General features: G+C 42.5%; 1 protein-coding gene across 8 annotated transcripts in view; it reads left to right on the top strand.

Moving 5' to 3' along the window:
* The first annotated feature begins 304 nt into the window (after positions 1-304).
* The window catches only part of LOC121677771 (voltage-dependent R-type calcium channel subunit alpha-1E), a 154,355-nt gene continuing 139,487 nt past the window's right edge, over positions 305-15,172 (top strand). For 5 of the 8 annotated variants that reach the window (XM_042056759.1, XM_042056757.1, XM_042056754.1 and 2 more), the window contains exon 1: positions 306-445. The gene's annotated coding sequence lies outside the window, so the exon portion shown is untranslated. Of the gene's footprint in view, positions 446-15,172 lie in introns of all 8 variants that reach the window. The other 3 variants (XM_042056758.1, XM_042056756.1, XM_042056752.1) reach the window with 1 other exon arrangement.

Below are 15,172 nucleotides of genomic sequence, written 5' to 3'. Positions count from 1 at the left end.
GATTATCCTCGGGGCATCTGGGGTGTAGCGAATTCTAACGTTAAAACGACTGTGTATGGATCATTGCAAGCTCTCTCTCCTTTTCTCGGACTCAGCTGTGTTTAATCCAACAAATAAATTATTTAGTAGAAATGTAAGCTTCGACAGCCAGTGGAACTGAAAAATTACAGACACTGCGATGGTCGTGAGAAGAGTGAATTATTTATGATGTTTTAATTGCCGAGACAGTGATTGGCGACTCCCCTCGACTGTGAGTGGTCACCTGTCTGATTCCGTTTGGTGCTGGAGCCAGCTGTCTGTGTTTCTGCATTTCTACTTCTCTTCTCACAGTCTGCGGGAGCAATTGATGAAACCAACGGAGAACAAGGGAACTACATACCACATAGGACCGTCACATCTTGAACGGAGATAAGCGCCAACATGGGTGGACTCTCGGCACTTTTAGGTAACCTATCTGACATTGCCCAAGAAACACCGTGAAGTTTCTAGCGTCGGTCTCGTGCAGATGCTGCTGCACACTTTATTCGTTTTGTCGCTGCAAAGTGCATTTAGCGCCCAGTTGGTTTTGTATGGAATTATGATTTTGGGGGTTTGTTTCGACGTAGGCAGTCTGATTGAAAGGTGTAGCCTAACTTGCCCAGTCCTGGATGGGTTCTGTGTTTGACAGGTCTTAGAAAAAATAGCATTTTGTCGCCAACATAATAATCATTATATCGTTAAAAGACAAACTTCTGGAAGTAGCCTAATTCCTTTTGATAGGAACAGCTGGCACTGTACTGGTCATTGCTGAAACCTGTTTGCTTCTACGTACCTCTATAGAATCAACCTGTGTCTCGGTTTGATGGTGTGATAGCCCAGAGAATCAGCATGCGTAAAACAAGTAGGCCTATGGACAAAGACAAGTATGGAAAAAATAAGTATTTCAGTTGTCGTGTGATAAGAAAGGCTAGGGACTTTCTGTCATGGGTAGGCCTATGCATGGATAAGTTATCAATAATACAGGTACAGATGTTCATTTTAATGTATCACTCATCTTACTCTCTGTGTAAACCTATATTGTGCATTTGTTATATGGGAACAGTTGTAATTGTACTGTTGCAGTCTTTGCCATTCAGCAGATCATTCCGTTGATAAAGGTATTGATTCGTCACACCATCTAGATTAGGTGTCACAAAGGCAATAAGTAGCCAAAACTTTGGTGAAATTGGCCATCTTTGTTTGATTATATGGCATGATTATTGCAAAAGCTTGATAGTAAAGAAGACTTGTCATTTTTATAGCAAGTTATCTCAATTGTAATCATTTTCAGTACGATACATTTACATACAATAACTGTAACCAGTTGCGCCACAGCGCCCCCCTTTTCTGGGATTCATGATTCAGTTGTATTGAGGTGATGCTGCTGGCATTTTCTTTGAGAAACTGAATGTCTGAATGGGCCAATCACTTGTCCACAGAGGTGAGATCAGTATCACATATGCAATGTGTATTCTTTAAACGTACAGCAACGGGGAATAGCACGAAGTCTCTTTTGGAGTCTGATTTTCTTTTTGCCTGCTCTAAATCCTAGACTGCAACAATACTTCTTCTCCCATCATGCAAAGTTGGTCACCAGTTCATAAAAAAAAAACTCTGGTATGAAGGAACACGTCTTTGAGACATTATGTCTGTCATGGAAAGAGGCTAGTTTTTCACTGGTTAAAAAAAACCCATTGTGTTAAAGAAGTGGAAGGATAAAGTGTAGGAACTAATAGGACATTAGTAATCTGCCTGCCTGGAAAGTCAATGATGAGGGCATAATTAAGAAGTCATTACTTTCTCTCTCTTGCAAGCTTGTTCACTGATTAGTCATGTGGTATTCACTGAGATGTGACAGAAATTTGACATTTTCTTAATGCATAAAGAATTTGTTCACATTCACCACTGCCATTAGATTCCATCCCATTGTATGGAATTATACTGATTTAGCTGTATTAGACTAGTACAGTGTGTGTGTGTGTGTGTGTGTGTGTGTGTGTGTGTGTGTGTGTGTCTGTGTGTGTGTGTGTTTTATGTACGGTGCTGTATATATTATACAGTCTCATTTTACAGCTTAAATGATTGTGTCAGTTTATGTGCAGTGCCGTATCCATGTTAGAATTATAGTAATCTTTACTCTAAGTCGCCAGTGGAGTATGTGGATTAGAGTATGTCCATTGAATTTATCATTAAGTTAAAAAATGGCTACCTGTTGAACAAGCAACAGGGTAGTGCACTACAAATATTGTTCAGCTTGCTCTGTGACTGTGCTGCGAAGGAGTTCTGAAAATGTCAATACCAATCCATGTTATGTTGAACACAAGGGGGCCTATTTTGACAATCAGAAACGTAGAAAACCACCCCAAATGTGGACTGGACAAACCCCTAAATGTATTTAAGATATTCGCCAGTGACCGTGCATTTTAGATTGCCAAAATAGGGCAAAATATGCCTTGACCAATATATAAAATAGGGCCCAATATGTCTTGACCTATATATATCCTCATGATACATTGTACATACATGTACTGTATGTTTACTTGAAAGGCTTTTAGAAGGACAGGAAAACACGTAGAGGTTGACGATGCAGAAGAGGGAGAGAAAGGTGAAATGGATAGAGAGGGAGAGAGAGAGAAAAAATAGTTCTTCACCTTTTGCCTGACATAATGCTCCCTGTAGTGCTTTGTGTTAAGAATTTTGCCCTTTTCCCTGTAGCTACACAGCTATATCCACTCTATTATGCAGGGGAGGTAGCAGTTTTTATTTTATGCCAAGTTTTATTTTTTACATTGTCTGTACTTGCTCAGACCTGTGGAGTCAGTTTAGCCCCTTAATGATAAAATCCTTGCTGAGGTTTATTACTTAAGTCGAGAAGCATGGTTCTATTTCAGGGGGTGCTAATGAGAAATCCTAGAAAGTGCAAATTAGTGCTGTGTCTATAGGAGGCAATAATGGCTAGCATCAGTATTGCCCATGGAAAGCATGGCTTGCATGATGACCGCATTCTTCAAGCTGACAGTGTTCATCATTTCTTAGAAGTTCTGCTTTTTTGTATTATCTTCTTGCTGAGTCATGGATGTCTCCCTGTGTGTGTGTGTGTGGGTGTGTGTGTGTGTGTGTGTGTGTGTGTGTGTGTGTGTGTGTGTGTGTATTGTAGAGCCATGTCCCTTGTCTGCCCACATGTGCTTAGGGCCCCTTTTCTGTTCTGGTCCAGGCGGCGCTCTTTTGTTGATCTGTTGTTGTTGTTACCAAACACCTTTGGATTGTCCTTCCAGTCATTCATTTCAGATTGTCCGACACTATCAATCAAAACACAAGCTGAGAGGGAGTCAGCAACTGAAAGTGGATCATGGTCAGTGTGGATGGATGTGTGTGTGTGTATGTGTGTGTGTGTGTGTGTGTGTGTGTGTGTGTGTGTGTGTGTGTGTGTGTGTGTGTGTGTGCGCGCGCGCGCAGTACTTTTCCCCACAACTTAGCTTTTAATCGACTAATCCAAAGAACAGATTGATTGCCCAGAGAGCCTCCTTCTTAGGGATGCTTGGGATAGCTTGATTAGCAGTGGATTGAAAGGTTGAAAGCCTATGCGCACTCTCTGCACAGGAGGGAACTAGTTTGAGCTGTGAGTCTCCACAATCTGAGCGTAGTGGGTCTGTCACTCCTGTGACACACTCACACATGCTAGCCAAGCTACAGGAAGGACAGCCAGCTGAAGGCTTTAAGAATTTTTCCTGAAGGCAATTTAGACTCTGTATAATGACAATGAAGCAGCTGGATTTTAAAGAGAGTGTCTCTTCCTGCAGAGGTCAGAGTAACAATATATAACAACAACAAATAATGGCTGTAACAAAACATTTGGCACACGTAAGTGCTCTGGATGGGCTCACTTGCTCTGTTTGATACCTTAAATGATGAAAAATCACATCAACAGGCACTCACACAAGGCGCTCACTCTGAACCAGTTTATTATAAGTTTTGTGGTTTTTCAGCTAGTGACCAACCATCGTACCCAAACATGAGACTCTTTCTCTCTCTCTCTATCTCTCTCTCTCTCTCTCTCTCTCTCTCTCTCTCTCTCTCAGTTGATTTGGAACTCGTGTTGGCAGGATGTACCCATCATGTATCTGTCCCTGAGGAGAGAGATGCATTTACAAATCTATGCAGATGTGCCCCCGGCATGTCTGCCTCTTGAGAAGAAAAACTTCTGCCGCTCAGAGCCGAGCATTTCCTCTCCTGTTTCTTTTGTAACTTGCCAAAAGCAATAAGCCTTGACAACCGGACTGGCTTGAAAGCTTTTCAATCGCATGCTGAAAGCCATTCAAGCTCAGCTCTAGGATTGCAAATTTTGTTCTCAGCCGTAATTTCTAAAGTACACCTGAAATGCGTTCCACGTGGACATTATAGGAAATGTCCTAATCTTCTTACGTTGATGACTCCTTTTGGTCGTCTCATATGAACGTAATTAAATTTCTCGGTGAAATATTGTATGGGTGGTTGATGTGGGAACCGCCGAGATAGATGATGTGGTCCCACACAATGTATGTATATACATCCCCCACATATGACCCAAACAAGCATCCAGAGGAAGTGAGGGATACTTTTCCACGTAACCTGGTCGCACATCCCACAGTTCAGACCATATTGGGAGGCTCTGCTCACAGCAAGACCCCGACAAATATGGCCAACATGGGATCCCGTTCTCTGGGCAGAGGGTGGGCTCACCCACTTTAGTTGGTGTTAAATTGTATCAGGGGGATGGTGCGAGGCGCTTCCTGGAGCCTGTAATACGATTTGTTCAGGGTTGTTTGAGAGCAGCCACGCGCTAACGCAATAGTCACAGCCGCTGAGCTTCACTGAGTTGGAGCTAGGCACCCAGCTGTTGATTGGCTGTCAAGCTGTGTACTGTATGGTTTTGTTCTGCAGGTATTTGTCAGTAAATATGTTCAGTCCTTGATGTTGAGGGCAACAATTTGGCACATATGAGGTGGATTGTATGTGATGGACATAGCTGCTAAGTGCATTAGGTTGTATTCGCTGTACTGTATGTTGTACATTCCATAGGCTGAGGTGTCAGTTTATTTTGGATCATTTCAATAAAGAATGACTAATCACAAATGAAGTTATATATTATTGTCAAACCACCCACAGGCTATTGTAATTTAACATTCATCAATACAGAATTGATTGCTTGAATGTTTAATAAACGTTGTATAACATGATTTGTAGTCAGCAATGTAGTTAGAGGCTTTAAGTCAAGCTTTATCTAAATGATCAATGCTAAATAGAGCATTTGCAAAAAAATACATTTTTCCTCAACACACAATGGTCATCATGGTGTGCTGCTGCCTGAGGATATAGCTGTCATCAATGGTAAAAGTGTCTCCGATGTGAGGTCTGTAGTCATTCATGTCATGCAGTGATATGTGTGTGTCATCATCTGAACAAAGGCAGGGGAGGATACAAAAAGTTCTAGTCAGAATGCATGTGTCAAAGAGTGCAAAAAAATAACCTCTCACCAAAGAACATTTGGTTTTTTGAAACCCAGTTTTTCACATTACCAGGGTGCTATTGAACCACACAATACGAAGAATCTGAGACATGTATTTACTGTCAGTTTTTTCGTAGGATAAAAAAAGTCAACAGATGGCTTTCAGTTTAAACACAGATTTCCTCCCTCGTGTGTCTGTTATAGGGTGGGTGAGTGTGTAACAACAGCTCCGCAACAAGACTCTCCAATTAAGAGAAAATCTTTCTCTCTCTCTCACTCAGGTCACTGTTTTCACTCTGTGAAGTTTTCAGACCGCTGTGTGTTAGAGACTTTGAAGTATTTTTTTTCTTTTTTTATTGGCTTCGCCCCTTTGCTCATCGGAGCCTCTTTTTTTATCTAAAAAATGATCTGCTGCCATAGGTCGGAGCTGGTCTCGGCTTCTTTCTCATCATTCCACCGAGCGGCAGACTAAACAAGGTGGGAGAGTGAGAGAGTGAGCGAAGCCGCTCGCCGCCTTTGGGGATAATGAAGGGAGAAGGCTGCATCCAGGGAGGAAGCTCTTGCTCACCATGGTGGATTACTAAAAATGTATTATAACAATGGTGTGATGGTTAAGGTGAGGTGCTGTGAACAGGCCTATGTATTTGACATCTGTTCCCATTATCAGTGTTTATCTCGCTGCCATAGTAGCTTTGTAACTAGCAACATCCCTGTCAATATCCAACATGTTATCAGTCTTCGTGTGAAAAGACTCCATAGAGTACAAACAATCTAGCCCTGGCGCTTCTGCGTATTCGGGGCTGAACGTGAAAGAACACTTGATATTGGCACAAGGTTGCATGGATTTGATATTTCACTTTGACCTTTATAGCTCCACTGTATAATAAACACAGCCTGGTACCGTTATGAAAGATTGCAAGGTTTGGTGATTTACCATGACGTCAGGCTTTGTTGGTAGTTTGTTGACTCTTCTATATTCATGAAGATGAGAAGAAGCAATTACAACATCTTCACATTTTCATTTGTCAAGAGCACAAGTGGAGGAGCCAAAGTCTTTTCTCTCATCACTGTCACTGCAAAGCCTTGTGAACATTTTGGCCAAACCATACGGCAGCACTGCTATTGAAAGCCTACAAAGGAAATCTATGGGTAGATAGATAGTACTACTTTATTTAACAGTGACAAATGAACAATGGTGGATTATGTGATCCGTCATCATTGTGCTCATCAGTGCTGTCCAGAAGAGATGGTCATGTAACATTTACAGTACACATTGTGTGTTTTGTGATACAGTCTGCATAGGGATTAGCAGAGTCTTGTTGTCTTGTTGATATCACACAGTCACCAGATGTGTGGTGACTAGAGATGCGTGGATGGGCTATTATTTCAACTGTAACCGCATAGCAAAACGTATCATCCATCCGGCATCCATCCGCACCAACGTTTTTTGACCAATTTTCAAAATCGCACCCGCCCGCCATCCGCTGGTTGTTTTAATGTATATGGGTGATGCGTTTGATTGGTTCAACCGCCACCCGCCAGAATTTAATTAAAATAATTTCTTCACGTCATCCGCCCGATCTGTGGTTTAACCGCGGAGTCCGCGGACCTAATCGCGAACCGCGCATCTCTAGTGGTAACCTATAATGTTTATTTGGAAAACTTACATGATCAAAAGCTGCAACTAAAGTCAGATAGGTATTTGTCTGCCATTTCTGCTGGAGGCTTGACCCTCGTTATTATGCAGCCGCAATTAATCCCCTTCTGTTACAATCCAGCACCAGAGTCATTCCAATTTTAATTTTAATTTAATTTCACTTATAGAGCGCCAAAACATTACACATGTCTTATGGCGCTTAACAGAATGTTAGACAATCAGAGAAAAGAAAAGAAGAGAAGGCCCATGGGTAACAGGGGCAAGGAAAATCTCCCTAGAATTGGGGATACATATAGGAAGAAACCTCGAGCAGATCCACGACTCAAGGGCCTGACCCATCTGCCTAGGGTCAGTTACAGAGCAGTAAGGTCTGTATACTGTACAAGATAAATGCATACGTTAGATGTAGAGAATAGAACATGGTGTTTAAAGCCACCTGAGGTGTATGTTACAAGAGGTGGGATGGTTACATATCCAGTATGATAATGCATGAATCCTATTTAGTATCAGAAAGTTCAAGTAGTCCAGTGCAGAGCCATATAAAGGTACCTTTATATGGCTCTGGTCCAGTGTAGGAAATGGCATTATCCAGGGGGATTAGGAGTTGTCATAGGGCAAGTAGTGGATAGGCCAGGAATTTGGATAGGGGGACTGCAATAGGGCAGTCGTAGGGATGGGACGTCAGGTGAGATGAGTGAGATGAGGGCCAAACACAAGGATGGCTGATGACTGGTAATGGTATATCTCACAAGTGAGGTAAGGGAGGAAGAAAGAGAGATATAGAGTGGGTTAGTATTACTATAAATCAAAAATGGGTAATATCAATGTACTATATATATATATATATATATATATGTATATATATATATATCAATGGTACTACTTAAAAAAAAAAAAGAAAAAAAAAAAAAAAAAAAAAAATATATATATATATATATTCATGATGCCCTGGTGGCATGATGTTGAATAGTTTCTGCGTGAACTTGGGGTTCATATGTGTCTTTGTCTGGTTACTGATGCCTGGGGAGCAGCTCAGGAGCAGCTTCACTGCAGTCACCTGCTGTCTGGGAGGTTGCCTGGCAGCTCCTCAGCCATGGAGAACCAGCAGAGCGGAGCGAGATGGAGAGAGAGGTGGGGGGAGAGAGAGAGATGTAGAGGAAAGATAAAAAGATGAGACTCAGACAGGGAGATGCACAGAGAAGGGAGAAAAAAGAGACATGGATTTGAGAGGGGAAAGGTGTAGATGAAGAAAGAACAACGACAATAGGATGAAGGCTAGAATAAATAGAGATTGAGACATGGGCCATTGCTGATCCTTTCACTTGAGCAGTCATAGTCCCTGTTGCCAAATACCATTACAGCTACTTGGCAGCAAAACTGAGCAAGGTATGAAGAGGGGGGGGGGGGGGGGGTAGAAAAGAGACAAGAAAACTAGAAAAAAATAGAAGGCCAATAGATTAATTTAACTGTCTGTTCTGTCGAGCAGGTGTGTGAATGTTTTTGTGTGTGTGTGCATCTGCCAGTTTCTCATCGCTTTCTCTCCCCTCTTCACTAATCAGCCACGTAGACGTCTGTGAGAGAAATTCCTATGAGGGGCATGAAGCGCATGATTAGAGAGCTCCACCTTCATTGATTCGATTCACAGTTTCCAAGCTTTCAGTGTTTTTTAATGGGGCTGAGAGCCTGTCAGCCTTTTTGGGCTGGAATGACAGGCCAGCGGTCGGGTTCTCATAAACAGCCGGAATAATGATGCTGGCGGTGGAGGAGAGAGAGTGATGGTCATTACTTGGATGGGTCCCTTCCTGTCATAACCACAATGCATTGCTTCTTGCTGTTTCTCAGTAAACTAACCACAAACCAATTCCTGGTTTACTCCCAAGGCCTGCTTCTTAGAGAGCAAACTCATCCTTGCTGAGACTTAGAGAAATATCTGAAGTGGAAGGTGTATGAATGTGCTAAGATGGCACAGCGTGGCACAGCAGGTCTGGTTAGCTGGCAGTGCCAGCTTTTGGGTGCTGGACGATGCCCAGGCACCTGCCAGCTCAGGTCTGATTTTTTTTCTGGAGCAATCTGAAGAAGCAGCCCTCCCTAGAACCTCCGTCTCTTTTGAACAGCTCAGTCTGTGGCCATTTGAAGTTCTTCTTCGTAATTGAGGTCAGGGGGGGGGTAGACAGAGCTTGGTGTCTGAAAGTCTTTCTTACTCAGACTTGTGTTCCTTTCTATGTCCTTTTCTTCCCTTTCTTTTTTTCGTTTCCTATTTTCACACACTCTGTCTTTTTCTTCTGCTCAAAAAAGGTGAAGACATCTGAACCTGGCTGGTCTGAGGTCAGCCCAACCCTAGTCCTTGTAGTGATTACGCTTACGTAAAGAGTGGGCTGGGGGAAAAACGCTCTGTTAAATGTCTGAGAGTCGATGGAGTTTCACTTTCTTCACTCGCCAGTGAAGACAAGCTAAGGTTCAGGGGTTTAATGGATTATGAGTCACATAGGTGTATGTGTGCTGTCTCCCTCTCGCTCTCTTGTTCTCTGTATCTGTCTCTCTCTCTCTCTCTCTCTCTCTCTCTCTCTCTCTCTCTTTCTCAGCATGCTTGGGTAAACAGCATAGTTGGCTGGAACAGATGCGCAGGTGAAACGTAAACAAGGCGAGGCAGATAAGAAGAAGAGCTTTGCTATCCGCCTCGCCACTCTCAGGTTTTACGCAGGTGTGAGCCATTTGGTCCGCCGAGTGGAATAATGGCTCGACATCATCCCCGGCCACATGTCACCGCGATTAGACACAGTTACAGAGTCAAGAAGCGGTGGCCTGCCATCATAGAGAGTCTGCTTTCTTTCTTTCGTTCCTCTGTTGACAATGTGAGCAGTGCAATTGAGAAAGATTATAGGATTTAAACAACAGTCTGAAAGTCCAGTGTGATGATCATGATCATTGTGAAGATGAGTAGTGATTAATGCAGTGTGTGGTAATGACATATATTTAAACATATATTTAAACATTTCACAACAATTACATGTCTGTATCCATTAGCAGAAGAAAACTGAGGAAAAAATGATTTGACTTCTCAATTGCATGTGGTAAAAGTGTGGATTTTACATAACAGTGTTCGAACATATCGTTTTAAAGTTCCACATTCCTTGGCCTCGTAAGGATTTATGACATAATGACTTGCACAGCTCATGATTACCAGTGTTTGCTGAACCAAGAACATGAACTCTTACCATGATCAGTTAGATAAGCTTGTTTCTCTCCCGATGTCCTTTATGGCATCATTATGAACCATCACTACTCATTACATGATAGTGTCATTTTTTCTGTGGACCAGGATACTGTGTTCAGACTGTAAGAAATCTAGGGCTCCATTTGTATTAATGACTTGGTCTAGTAGATGCGATATACTTTTTTTTCTGCATGTGTTTGTTCTTTGTCATCTTTGTACTCAGAACTCCATGAAAATAATTATTGTCCTTCTTTTCTTCCTCTGTGAAGATAGATTCTGAGAACCATGTCCTCTGATGTCTGTTTGGTTATTGGGGAGTGATGAGCTGCTCTGCAAAAGCTCCATGCAAGAGTTATTCAGAAATATATATTTTTTTTGTGCAGACAGGATGAGACGAAAACCAAATTATGCATTCAAATTTAAACAGGTGGCTTTTGTGTTCTGTCTGTTTCAGTCTTGTCGTCACCACTTGCCCAACTAATTTCAGTCTCAGCCATTTCCATAGCCTCTCCAATGGCTGTTGTGAAATGCAATTTTGCAAATGGATTCATGCCTCTCCCCTGATCAATGGACACACTGCCTTTTAGCGCCAGCCACTTTGCTTTGGAGAGCTCAACAGGCTATTGTTTGTGGCAAATACATATTTTTACATCCAGTAATCCATCCACCTGACTGTCTCATCCCAGAGACCAGCGTGGTTAAAGGGCCCTAATTAGGGCTGTCGCAGGGGTCTCGGCCATGGCAGGTGTATGTCTGCCCTCTCTGCTGGTAGCTTGTCACTCATTGCTATGCAGTCGCAATTAATAGCACTTCCAATACAATCCAGCATCCGAGCGTCACAGCGAGAAGGCTCGTCATTACCTCACACTGAGTGGAGGGGAAAAGGGGGTTTGACGCATGATGAGAAGAGAAAGAGAGAGAGAGAGAGAGAGAGAGAGAGAGAGAGAGAGATGCATTTTCCCAAGGGCTGGTGGGTAAATGTGAAGTCTTATGTAAGAGTCGAAGGGGGGAGAAACGTCAGGGTTGCGTAAGAAGGACAGGAGCCCGCTGGATGACAGCTTTCGAGTGTCTTGGTTGGGCTGGGAATTCGTCAGAGTGTGTTTAAGTTAACGAAAAATTTTTTTCTCTTTACCTGTCTGGCATGTTGTGTTAATGTTTCAACTGTGTGGTCTGACGAAGAAATGCACCCAGTGCTTAGGTAAACTGTTTAAAGCTTGTTAAGAGGGCACACTCTGTGTTTGTTTTACCCTCACGTGGTGTGAAGCCAGGATGTGACAGCCATAATTGCTCCACGGTGGAAAACAACGGGCCTCGAGAGAAAGAACAGATGAGAAGTCCTCCTTTGTCCATTCATCTTTCATGTTAATGTTCTCCGTCAGTTGTTTACGAGAACAGAGCATAAGATAAGAGATTTTGCCGTCTGCTACGTGATATTTTAAGCAAGTGCAGGAGACTCCTATGAGAAACAAAAGTCCCTACACTGAATCACCCTGTTGGCTCAGGTTGTTTCCCAACGCACTATTCCATTTAGCTATTTACACCTGGAACGCTTTTTTCAATATCCATTAGCATCGGTGCTCATCTATCCCCAGTTGTGCTGTTCCGGGGGCCAACGCGCTGTCTCTGATAAAGTCTATGAGGTACCCTGGGATCTGGGCCATGGTAAATACAGGAGACATAAACAAACTGTTGAAGCCAACTGCCCTAATTCCAGCTCTGTAATCTAATGAGATGCAACGCCAGCGCCATCCTGGATTTGCATGATGGATGGCAGCGCTCCCATCGCAAGGGGACTAATGTGTTCCTTGTGTATATGTTTTTCCCCCCTTTCGTTTCGTCTCGTTCCGTTTTTATTGGCTCAGTCTCGTAAATTTATGCAGTGTCAGCTTCGGCTCTGTGCCTTTCCCGCCCATTAGGAGCGAAATTAATTTGTGCCTCGGCCCTGCAAATGAGTTGCCTCATCGAAAACAAATACTCTCCCTCAACCAAAGCAGCCTCGAAAAAAGCTGTACACACACCTCTCCAGTTTCTCCTGCCTGACATTACATCTCACACTAGTTGACAAGGATGGCTTCCTTGGGGTCCTTCTATCTCCCAGATTGGAGTTTTTTTTCTTTAGGAACCCAGCAGTGCGAGCCAGAGAAACTTCCAGAACCTCAGTAAATCTAATCGCTGTTGTCGCCATAACTCATAGCTGGCGGTCTCCACTGGCCTGCTTTGAGAGCCTAATTGAACTTGCTTGTCATTTTTCTTTTTGATGATGCAGATGCTATTGATTTTTGTCCCATCTGGTGGACCACCGACTGAAGCCTTGCTGCCAACTGAGAAGACACCTTTGATAGTGGAGAGTCTGTACGGGGTCTGAGGACTGTACCTGTAGGGTAAAAGTCAAAGACTAGGGAGAGCATGACCTGACAGATTTTACGCAATGAATTGCTTCTAGATACAGGGTGCTTTTGGCTTCCCAGTGGAGTTTTTCCGTTTGATCACAAATTGACCTTTTCATCAGAAAACTAGAACTTTGTGTGTTTTCAGTAACATTTATGTTTCTCATAATTGGATTCTGAGCTGTTGATTCACAACTTTATGCTCACCCTGAAATGAATGTCAGGTTTCATAATGTCATGACCTACTTTGAATAGTTTATTAACTCAACATGTTCATAGTGTACTGTACTGTCACCACCAGGGCTTGGCGAGTGCAAATGTCTTTTGTGTATTTTCTTCCCTGGGACAATGAATGTCAATAACTCATTGTGAAGCAAATGTCCGAAACATAAAATGAGTGCTTTTTTATTGCCACTTTTCACAGTCTGAACTTTTGCAATTACTCAAAAACATTGCAAACCCTGCCTTTGGAGCAATTATGTACTTTTTCAAGACTGAGTTTAGGTTATATTTCCACTTCTTCTTCAGTGGTCATTTCATTGTGAGGCTGTGGTAGGTGAGGGCACTCATTCCCTCTTTGTCGATGTGAATGTAACAGTATTCTTATTTGACTCAAGGGAAATAAAGAAAGAATAAATTCAGTCTTGTGAAACTGTGTCATTCATTCAACAGATGCTCCTGTTTGTTAATAGATGTACTTTGAAATATTTATGTGGTACAATTATGCTGGATTTTTACCCAGAATCCCTTTATCTTATGTACACACAGAATTTGATGTCAAACAAATTTACTGCACACTGTAATTACAGTGCATGAAAATGCACTGTTCTGTTATCCGAAATCTTCTTCTTCTTCTTCTTCTTCGTCTTCTTCTTCTTATTATTCTTCCCACCAAATTTCTGCGTCTAATTCAGCTTCAACCGTTTAACGTAGAAACTTTGTTCAAACTTTGTAACGTAGGTCTTGAAAAGGACACTTGAGGAATGTATTTTTCACTTTTGTAAACTTTATACTTTTTGAGATATTAACAAAAAACAAGCTTATTTTTCCCCATAGACTTTACATTAGCACTATGACATCACAATGGACTAATTAACTTGATTTGCACCTGTATCAACTTCCAGCTGCTCAACTAGGACCCATCAAAGGGCCAGTTAAACTGATTGCACCTGTATCAACTGCTTTCTGCTTAACTAGGCCAACTCTCTGTGTCTCTCCATTCTACAAGGATATAAGGCACATTCCATCCAACTTTCTATCCATTCATCCTCTTCAAACCATTCACTCATCCACCCATTAAACTATCCATCAACATCCATTAAACAATCTGCCTATCAACATCCATTCAACTTTCTGTCTATCAACATCCATTACACTATCTACATTCAACTTTTAAACTATATACTCAGGCTTTAAGCATACAATCTGGCTCTCTTAAGACTACTATTTCCTCTGCCCACAACTGTTTCAAAATAAATGTCCTCACTACAATAACTCACTATTAAATAATTTAACTATTTAAACTACTCAACTATTTAACTGTTCAGCCATTTCAACTGTCAGTTGTTATGACTCCTGCCAACTGTTTCCAAATAAAAGTTTGTTTGGCATTTTATGTTAATATACAAGGATACAAGGATACAAGGAAGTTTATTGTCACATGCATATAGTTACTGGAAGTAAGAAATGCAGTGAAATTATGTCTGGTGGGGGAGGATTGGAATTGGGGAGGGGGGGCACCAACAAGGAGCACCCAAGAGCAACAGGGGCAAGGAAAAACTCCCTTACCAAGGAAGAAACCTTGGGCAGATCCACGGCTCAAGGGGCTAACCCAACTGCCAGGGGTCTTGGTGTGTGTGTTGTGTGTGTTGGGGGGATGACAGGGGAGAGATGGGATAGTGTGCTGTGTATGTGGGGAGAGGGCAGTGTGCAATATGTGTGTTGGAGAAGCTTCCTCATGAGACAATGTGCTGTGTATTGGGGGGGGGGGGGCGACAGTGTGCTCTAAGTATGTTGGGGATGTGTGTTGGAGAAGCTTCCTGATGAAATAATGTGCTGTGTATGTAGGGGAGAGGGGGGGGGGGGCAGTGTACTGCAAGTATGGTGAAGGGACTTACTATTTCAAGCAGAGTACTGTATGTATGATGTATGTGAGTGATGAAGATGTGTGTGTGGGCGGGAGGGGAGTGTAGCAGTGACTGTGTGTGTGTGTGTGTGTAGTGTGTGTGTGGGTAGGTGGGGGCAGTGTGCTGTAAGTATGTAGAGGATGTGTGTTGAAGAAGATCCTGAAGACAATGTGCTGTGTATGTAGGGAGGGGGGGGGCAGTGTGCAGCAAGTAGAGGAGGCTTACTGTAGCAAGCAGTGTGCTGTATGTATGTGAGGTGATGACAGTGATGATGTAAGTGTGTGT

The sequence above is a fragment of the Alosa sapidissima genome, chromosome 12, assembly GCF_018492685.1.
Source record: "Alosa sapidissima isolate fAloSap1 chromosome 12, fAloSap1.pri, whole genome shotgun sequence".
Taxonomy (NCBI): Eukaryota; Metazoa; Chordata; class Actinopteri; order Clupeiformes; family Clupeidae; genus Alosa; species Alosa sapidissima.
This window is presented reverse-complemented; position numbering and strand designations above follow the sequence as displayed.